We start from the raw sequence: 8497 nt of genomic DNA, 5'->3' as shown, positions 1-8497 counted from the left end.
TTTTAGGGAGAGGTGTGTTTGCACTTGAGCACATTGAACCATCCACCTTTGTTGTTGAATACCGTGGGATTCTCTCTCAAAGTAAACATGTTAAAGATGTTCAAGGCAACTACTTGTTTGACTTCACATGGAATGGAACCAGTTATTGGTAAGCTGGCTGTTTCTTTTTTGGTTTATTTATTTATTTTTGGTTCATATTCAGAGCAAACTAGTTGCATGTCATTCTAATAAAAACAGTTATGATTATGATGATTATTATTATTACTATTATTATTACAATATAGGGCTGCACGATTTGGGGAAAATGTCATATTGCGATTGAGGTCAATATTGCAATTGGAATATGCAATTGCGATATAATAAACAAATGGTTTCATGAGTCTACTTGCTTGGATCTAAAGCAAAATGCACACACAGATTAGTGATAATTCTGAAATGTGTATTTCTCAACTCAAACTAGCAACAACAACTAAATGATTGATAACATCGAAGCCATTGATGTCTGGATATAAATTAATCCACCCCCATTAAAAACATTAATTATAGCCATCCAACATTACAGTGATTCCATCATTACAATTGAAAGCTATAATAAAAAATAAAAAAACATTTATTAGACTTCATTAAATATAACAGCTTTTAATTTAAGTGAACTTCAAATAATCCTCACATAAACCCATAATAAATGTCATATTTACCTGTGCCCTTCCTGTCTTTCAGGTATACAGAAATTTAATAAAGTTATCAAACATAATAAATAGACTAATCCTTATTAAAGCTACATAAGTTCTTTAGTCAAGAGCAGTGAGTAATTTTCTCTGTCCCCTTTGTTCTTTGATTAACTTTACTGACAGAAAGCTTTGGCTGCTGGCCCTTTAAGAGCAGCCGCTGCTGACAAGAGACGCGGATCTCACATGCGCCTCATTCTCTCACAACTCTACACGTCCATCATAAGACTGCTCTTATGTTATGAAGATACTCGACAAACGACATTTTGGCATAATTGTGTGTTATTGTTCGTTCAAGCGCGAAAGAGAACTGTATTTCTGGCGCATGTCTTTCTATGAGTCACAGTCGGACATTCAGCGAATCAGCGCGCTCTCTTTTGACTTGTCTCGCATTAATGGTTTTAACCAATCGCATGAGAGCATTATCATGTAACACTAGCCAAAGGATGACAAAAAATAACAGATGCTGCGTTAATTGCGTACCAGCCCATTGTTTATTTTACATAAAATCGCAGCATTTTGCGTCATATAATTGCACAGGCTTGACATCGCGATTACGATTGCGATAAGATTAATCGTGCAGCACTATTACAATAGCAGATTTGCTATGGTTCTCATAACATGAGGAACTTATTAGTTAGTGATAATCAATAACATGGTTATTTTTCAACTGGGGTATTATTTTTTTACCTTAAGTGGATCATCTGACCTATTAAATTCTTAGGAAGTCAAGTTAACTTTCACAATGTGTATTTGAATATAGGTTAAATAGGCCAAGGTTAGCCTAACCCAAATGTTCAGTTAGAACCGTATGTTTCAGTGTGTGTCTATGTTTTAAGTTTCTTACTGCACTATTTTTATCACCGCATAGATGCAACAAAAGAGTACGGTGGACATTCACTTGGACGACTGGTGAATGATCCAAATTGCAAAGTCAAGACAGTCATTGTTGACGGAAGGCCACACCTGTGTCTGTTTAGTATAAGACATATCTTTCCAGATGAGGAGGTCACATACAACTATGGGGATTCCTCTTGGCCTTGGCGTTTAAGGGTGAGTCTCTTAAATAATTTATCACTGAAAGTCAACCATGTTCTGTATTTCATGAATGTTAGTTTTTTATATGATGCAGATTATTTTTTTTAAATTCTGCATGTCTGCTTTGTGCACGACGGAGCAATGAAAGGGACACTAGATATTTAGACTTTGGTTGATACTAGAATTAGTTGCGGTGACCAATTGGCAAACATCCTTGCCTCAGTGTTGTACCTGTCTTTCTCATAATTACAGGAATTGTGTGACGAGACATCAGTGGCTGTGACTGAATGCAGTGTGAATCCTTCCTCATCAGTGAAACAGAAAGTAAGTGAGCGCATGTTCCTTCATTGTTTTCTTCTCTTTGACACAGGCAATGTTAAGTGTAGGATGGTTGGGCACCATACTAGACTGGTTGACGTGGACTGTCGTCTTAAAGACCCTGTTGTGACGTCTCAAATTCGAGTAAAATGTACCTTGCTCGGTTCATTCATTTTCATAACTCGTGCGTTGGGGGATGGGCATGACACTGACCTGAAATGTAAGGACAGTTCTCCACTACGAGGACCGTCATGTCAGGGATAGGGTTTGAGGAAAAGATGTTGCTTTGGGTATGTGTCGGCTGCTTCTTTATTGTGGATAAGCTGTAGACCCAATATGCACACTTTTCAATCTGGATATGCTTTGTGACTTTCAGTCACAGAGATGTAAACTGTTAAGGCCCATTCACACTAACCATAACTGTGTTAGGGTCCAACCAGCAGACGGTAACGTTCTGTTTATTGTGATCGCATCTTTGACTGCCGCTTATATATTGAAGCATGTTATAGCAGAATTGATTCCGATTGGCTGTCAATTAAGCAATGTATCGCAATACAAAAATGCAACAATATATATTGTGGATAGTGACAATATGTATTGTGTATAGGACACCCAAAAATAAAAGTTACTGTTTGAGGGGAAACAATCAAGTTTACAGAGTTTTAGTGTCAATACTACATTAAACTACTATATATATATAATGCAGTGGGGGAATATTTGTGGGTCCTGATAATGCTAAATGTCTTTTGTTACCAGTGAAAAGTGGCCTTCATTAATTTAAATATATCTAGTTGGTGACAGAGTGCAAGCATATTTGTCTAAAACAAATCCATCCATCCATCTTCTTTTGCTTATCCGGGGCCGGGTCGCGGGGGCAGCAGTCTAAGCAGAGATGCCCAGACTTCCCTCTCCCTAGCCACTTCCTCCAGCTCTTCCGGGGGGACACCGAGGCGTTCCCAGGCCAGCCGGGAGACAGTCTCTCCAGCGTGTCCTAGGCCTCCCCCGGGGTCTCCTCCCGGTGGGACGCGCCCGGAACACCTTCCCGGGAAGGCGTCCAGGAGCCATCCGGAACAGACACTCCACCCATTTGCATTAACCCTTTGAGCCTGACGGCATCGTCCACGACGCCACACGACTCCTCCGATAAATATTTATATTATTTATTTGATTTTCTTACCGTTTTTTGCAGCAGAAAGCTAACGACCTAGCCGTCACGGGGGTGTCTTTGGTGTCTTTCTAGCCTTTACAGAAGTTTTTCTATCCAGCCTGGAACTTATGCGTCCTTTTAGAGTGTTTCAGCAATAAATCCAAACGCTTATATCCAAGTTTTATCCACTTGATGTCCATAATTTATACATTTTCTGTCATTTTTGCCGCTAGCTCGATGCTAGCTGCCATTTTGGATATCACGTGATTCTTTGCGTGAGGTTGTTGACCAATGACAGGCTGATCCGTCGTCCACGTTGGTGTGCGTCATTACGCATGAACCAAGGCTGATATTGTGGAGAGAGAGAGAGAGAGAGAGAGACGCACGGCACAGTGGTTTCGAGGGGAGAGAGAGACGCACAGAGAGACGCGAGTTTTGAAGAATACACGGAGAATAATGGATCGTCAGAGATTGAGAAACATGGATCTAAATCAAGCGCTGGCCTTTTTTGATGCCATGGAGGATGATGGATTTTCTGGAGAAGAGAGCTTTTTGACTGATGAGGAACTAGATTATCAGAATGGTCTAGACCCTGCTGAAGAGTAAGTTCCATTTATTTATTTACTGTAAAAGTATATAAAAAAAACGAATATTATAAAATATAAATTTTCTAAATATGTAATAATAAGTTCTGTAAAAGTAGTATTTCGTTTTCTATGTTTGTTACAGAGTAGTAAGAGTTGTGGATTACACTTTGTCTCTCAGCCATTGTTTGTATCTCTAGGTAAACTCAGACAAACAAAGGATAGTGGGGGGTTGGTCACACCTTTTAGCTGTGGAGAGAATGTCTCAAGGATGTTGTAGTGGGGGGTTGGTCACACCTTTTGGCTGGGGAGAGAGTGCTCATATTATAGCTGTGGTGGGTTGGGGGGTACAGTAGCAATCTCAGCCATTGTTATCTTATGTGAGAAATCAAATACAAAAACACTAATTGATCTGATATGTATGATCTAATATTTTGCTTTATTTGTTTTACAGTCATGATAATGAAGACACCAGCCCACCCACCCGAGCCAGACAGGAAAGCTCCCATTCTTCCGCTGAGGAGGGTCCTCCCACTTCTGCTGCAGCATCCCAGCCTTCCACTTCTGCTGCAGCATCCCAGCCTTCCACTTCTGCTGCAGCATCCCAGCCTTCCACTTCTGCTGCAGCATCCCAGCCTTCCACTTCTGCTGCAGCATCCCAGCCTTCCACTTCTGCTGCAGCATCCCAGCCTCCCACTTCTGCTGCAGCATCCCAGCCTCCCACTTCTGCTGCAGCATCCCAGCCTTCCACTTCTGCTGCAGCATCCCAGCCTCACACTTCTGCTGCAGCATCCCAGCCTTCCACTTCTGCTGCAGCATCCCAGCCTCCCACTTCTGCTGCAGCATCCCAGCCTTCCACTTCTGCTGCAGCATCCCAGCCTTCCACTTCTGCTGCAGCATCCCAGCCTCCCACTTCTGCTGCAGCATCCCAGCCTCCCACTTCTGCTGCAGCATCCCAGCCTCCCACTTCTGCTGCAGCATCCCAGCCTCCCACTTCTGCTGCAGCATCCCAGCCTCCCACTTCTGCTGCAGCATCCCAGCCTCCCACTTCTGCTGCAGCATCCCAGCCTCCCACTTCTGCTGCAGCATCCCAGCCTCCCACTTCTGCTGCAGCATCCCAGCCTCCCACTTCTGCTGCAGCATCCCAGCCTCCCACTTCTGCTGCAGCATCCCAGCCTCCCACTTCTGCTGCAGCATCCCAGCCTTCCACTTCTGCTGCAGCATCCCAGCCTCACACTTCTGCTGCAGCATCCCAGCAGCTGCCAGGAATAGGCTAGAGGATGGATACCCGACCCAAGCCCGACGGGACCCGCCGGTACCCGACGGGCTGGGCCGGGTTCGGACAGATATTTAGAAATGATGTTCGGGTTCGGGTCGGGCTCGGTCACATCAGCGCGAAGGCATTGAACATTTTAAATTTAAAACAGGTTATTATGTAGGTAGCCGATGTGCCTGATGCTTTCACTCGATGCAAACGTTCGTTTTTGTGATTAAAAAATATGTAAAATATTACCATAACATCTGTCTTCCTGTGTGCGGAAATTTGTTTATGTAGCCGTGGCCCGTGACAACGAAACACGTGCATGTACGCCTGTGTTACGTGCGCTTGTTGCTCCGCGCGCTGAAACGCTCATCTATTGACATTTCTGAATCTCTTCCTTTCAGTTGCTTAATAAAAGCGGGCTTTCCACACAAACAAACGTACATGTGTCATTAGTATGAGAATAAAAAAAACGGGATTTTAACTTTCGGTCTCGGGTCGGGCTCGAACATAAATATCTGTATGCCTGTCGGGGTCGGGTTCGGTTTACTGCTCTGTCGGACGCGGGCCGGGCTCGGACAGAAAAATTCGGCCCGATCCGCACTCTAGAATAGGCCATGAACGGCTGCAGTCACGGTCTAGAGGGAGAGCGCGGTCAAGGTCAAGATCCAGATCCAGATCCGGCAGCTTGAGGGGTCGACAGAGTCCTGAATCCACAAGGTCGAGATCTAGATCACCTCAGCCAGCAGCCCCAACTCCATCATGGAACAGTAAGAGTCAGCCAGACATCCCTCCAGTGCCCAAAAGGTTCGTCCCAACAATAAAGCCAGGACATCATCCATATACACACCATTGGACCTTTTCAAACTTTTTGTCAGTGACAGTGCAGCAACCACTTTGTGTAATAACACATACACAGACGCTGCAAAAAAAACATTGCCAGTGGCAAAAAATATTCCTGGAAAAAATTAACTGTTGAAGAATTTTTCCAATATTTAGGACTGACTTTCTTTTTTGCACTGGTGAGACTGACAAATATCCGGGACTACTGGAGGACAAACACCATTTTCAGCCAACAGTTTCCCCACTCAGTGATGGCACGTGACAGGTATCAGGTCATTTCCTGGAACATCCACATGAGCGACCCTGATGAAGATGTCCACAACGACCGGAAGAGAGGGACACCAGCTTATGACCGGCTGTTTCGTCTGAAGCCCCTTTTAGATGACATCAAACATGCATGCAGAGCATTTTATCGCCCACGGCAGAACCTTTCAGTGGACGAGAGGATGGTGCCAACAAAGGCTCACACTGGCATGACGCAATATATGAAGGCGAAGCCAACTAAGTGGGGCTTCAAACTTTTTGTGCTGGCAGACAGCAGCATTGGGTACACTTTAGACTTTGCTGTATACACGGGGAAGTCTGTGTTTGCTTCTGGTGTAGGACTGGCATACGACTCGGTTATGTCCCTCATGAGCAAATCATTCCTAGGGAGTGGCTACAATGTGTATGTAGACAACTTCTACACAAGTCCAAAGCTATTCATGGATCTCTACAGCATGAACTTTGGAGCATGTGGCACCTACAGGGACAACAGAGACGAGGATGCCCCCGCACAACCACAAATGCCATGAACAAAAAGGATCCTAGGGGCACCATCAGGTGGATCCGTGACGGCCCTCTGGTTTTCGTTTAGTGGATGGACACTCGGGAAGTCTCTGTCTGCTCCACAATTCGCCCGGCCTTCTCTGGCAACACAGTTCAGAGGAGGGTAAGAACTCAGGATGGAGGCTGGAACACCAAATCCATTCCATGCCCAACCCCTGTCACTGAATACAACAAGAATATGGGAGGTGTTGATCTTTCTGATCAACTCATCCAATACTACTCCGTTCACCAAAAAACATTTCAGTGTAAAGTGGTCCTTTTCGTGTTACACAGGACCAGAGACTAGTTTTCCCTGTGTGCTTATCTGCTGATATTTCACATGGTCCGAAACTGTTTAGATTGTAGGGCTGGAATACATTTTAATTGTTGCTTTTTACCCCTCAGGAAAAAGCCAAATGAATCAGGATGAAACTGAGAACACCAGAGGTATTTAAACATTTGGGTATATTAAAGTTATTCCATGTATATACATATAGGTGTATAGGTATACATATGTATGTTTGTTTGTTTGTTTGTTTGTTTTACAGAGACCAAATTGAGGAGAATAGTGAAAAGGCCATGGAGCCCAAATGAAGTGAATGCTGTCATGAAACATTTCAGAGTCCATATTTCAAAGGGACACCTTGCAACAAAGGCAGAGTGTGAGCAGTGCAAGACTGCAGAGGACCCTGTTCTGAGAGAAAGAACGGCCCAAAATATAAGGGATTTCGTGAGGAACCGAGGTTTGATGTTGAAAAAGAAATCATCTTAGAGTTCTTCGAGAGATCAGTGTTGCCTTCCATTAAAGGTTGTATCAGCGATTTCAGGCCCAAAAATAGGCCCAAATATAAATGATCACATTCATCTAATTTTTCCTAACGATCCGCTAGCTGCCCGCCCCATAAGTATGCCGTCCAAAAACCGCGTCTCTGTAGGCAGCCTAGGCTCTGAGATCTGCACACAAAAGGTGGGGGTGTTGTGGTTTGAGATTTTGCGGTGATTGGTTGGAACTGTCGGTGATTGGTTGGAACACTGTTTATTTTGGTTTTGGTGGTTGGTGAAACCCATTGTTTTTGTGTGCAGATCTCAGAGCCTAGGCTGCCTACAGAGACGCGGTTTTTGGACGGCATGCTTATGGGGCGGGCAGCTAGCGGATTGTTAGGAAAGATTAGATGAATGTGATCATTTATGTTTGGGCCTGAAATCGCTGATACAACCTTTAATGTCTGTGGGTTTTGTTCTCTAAAGTGTTTTTGGGCCAGAAGAGTGTTCAAGACATCCTTTTATTTACTTTTATTAAAACACTGTTTTGAAAGAAATTTACAAATACATGCATTTACTGGAAGGCAATTTAATTTGGTTTTATTTCCAGTGTGTTGCTGTGGTCATTTTGAGGCACACTCCCTCATGCACTTTAGTCCCATAATGGTTAGAGATGTACCGATTACAATTTTGTATTGTAATCCTATTCCGATTTTTTCCGAGGTTGACCCGCCGATACCGATTTTAGCCGATTCCGATTTCATTTTTTCTAACCACTGAACAGCACACACATTTATTTTCTATATGTTTTTTTTAAAATATAAAACACCATATACTTCTACCCAAACTGAATAATAAAAACAAGTTTAAATGGGTGAATTTTCTATAAATATTTGAGTCATTTCATTTTCTTTTCTGACATAGCCTATTCCAGTTCTTGTTAAAACACACTAGACATGCAAATTCAGTGCATTTTTGGCACTTTTTGTGTGAAATCATACTTATTTTG

At 43.3% G+C, this 8497-nt stretch overlaps 1 long non-coding RNA gene across 1 annotated transcript in view; it reads left to right on the top strand.

The window, feature by feature from the left end:
- Positions 1-7565, top strand: part of LOC306986089 — a 7694-nt gene extending 129 nt beyond the window's left edge. Inside the window, exons 1-4 of the long non-coding RNA XR_013794905.1 lie at positions 1-1781; positions 2019-2090; positions 7132-7173; positions 7275-7565. The exon at positions 1-1781 is cut by the window's left edge and continues 129 nt beyond it. This is a non-coding gene — a long non-coding RNA (uncharacterized lncRNA). The remainder of the gene's footprint in view (positions 1782-2018; positions 2091-7131; positions 7174-7274) is intronic.
- Positions 7566-8497: the final 932 nt, after the last annotated feature.

The sequence above is a fragment of the Phoxinus phoxinus genome, assembly GCF_949152265.1.
Source record: "Phoxinus phoxinus genome assembly, chromosome: 18".
Classification (NCBI taxonomy): Eukaryota; Metazoa; Chordata; class Actinopteri; order Cypriniformes; family Leuciscidae; genus Phoxinus; species Phoxinus phoxinus.
The sequence above is the reverse complement of the archived record's forward strand: the minus strand, read 5'-3'. Positions and strand labels throughout refer to the sequence as shown.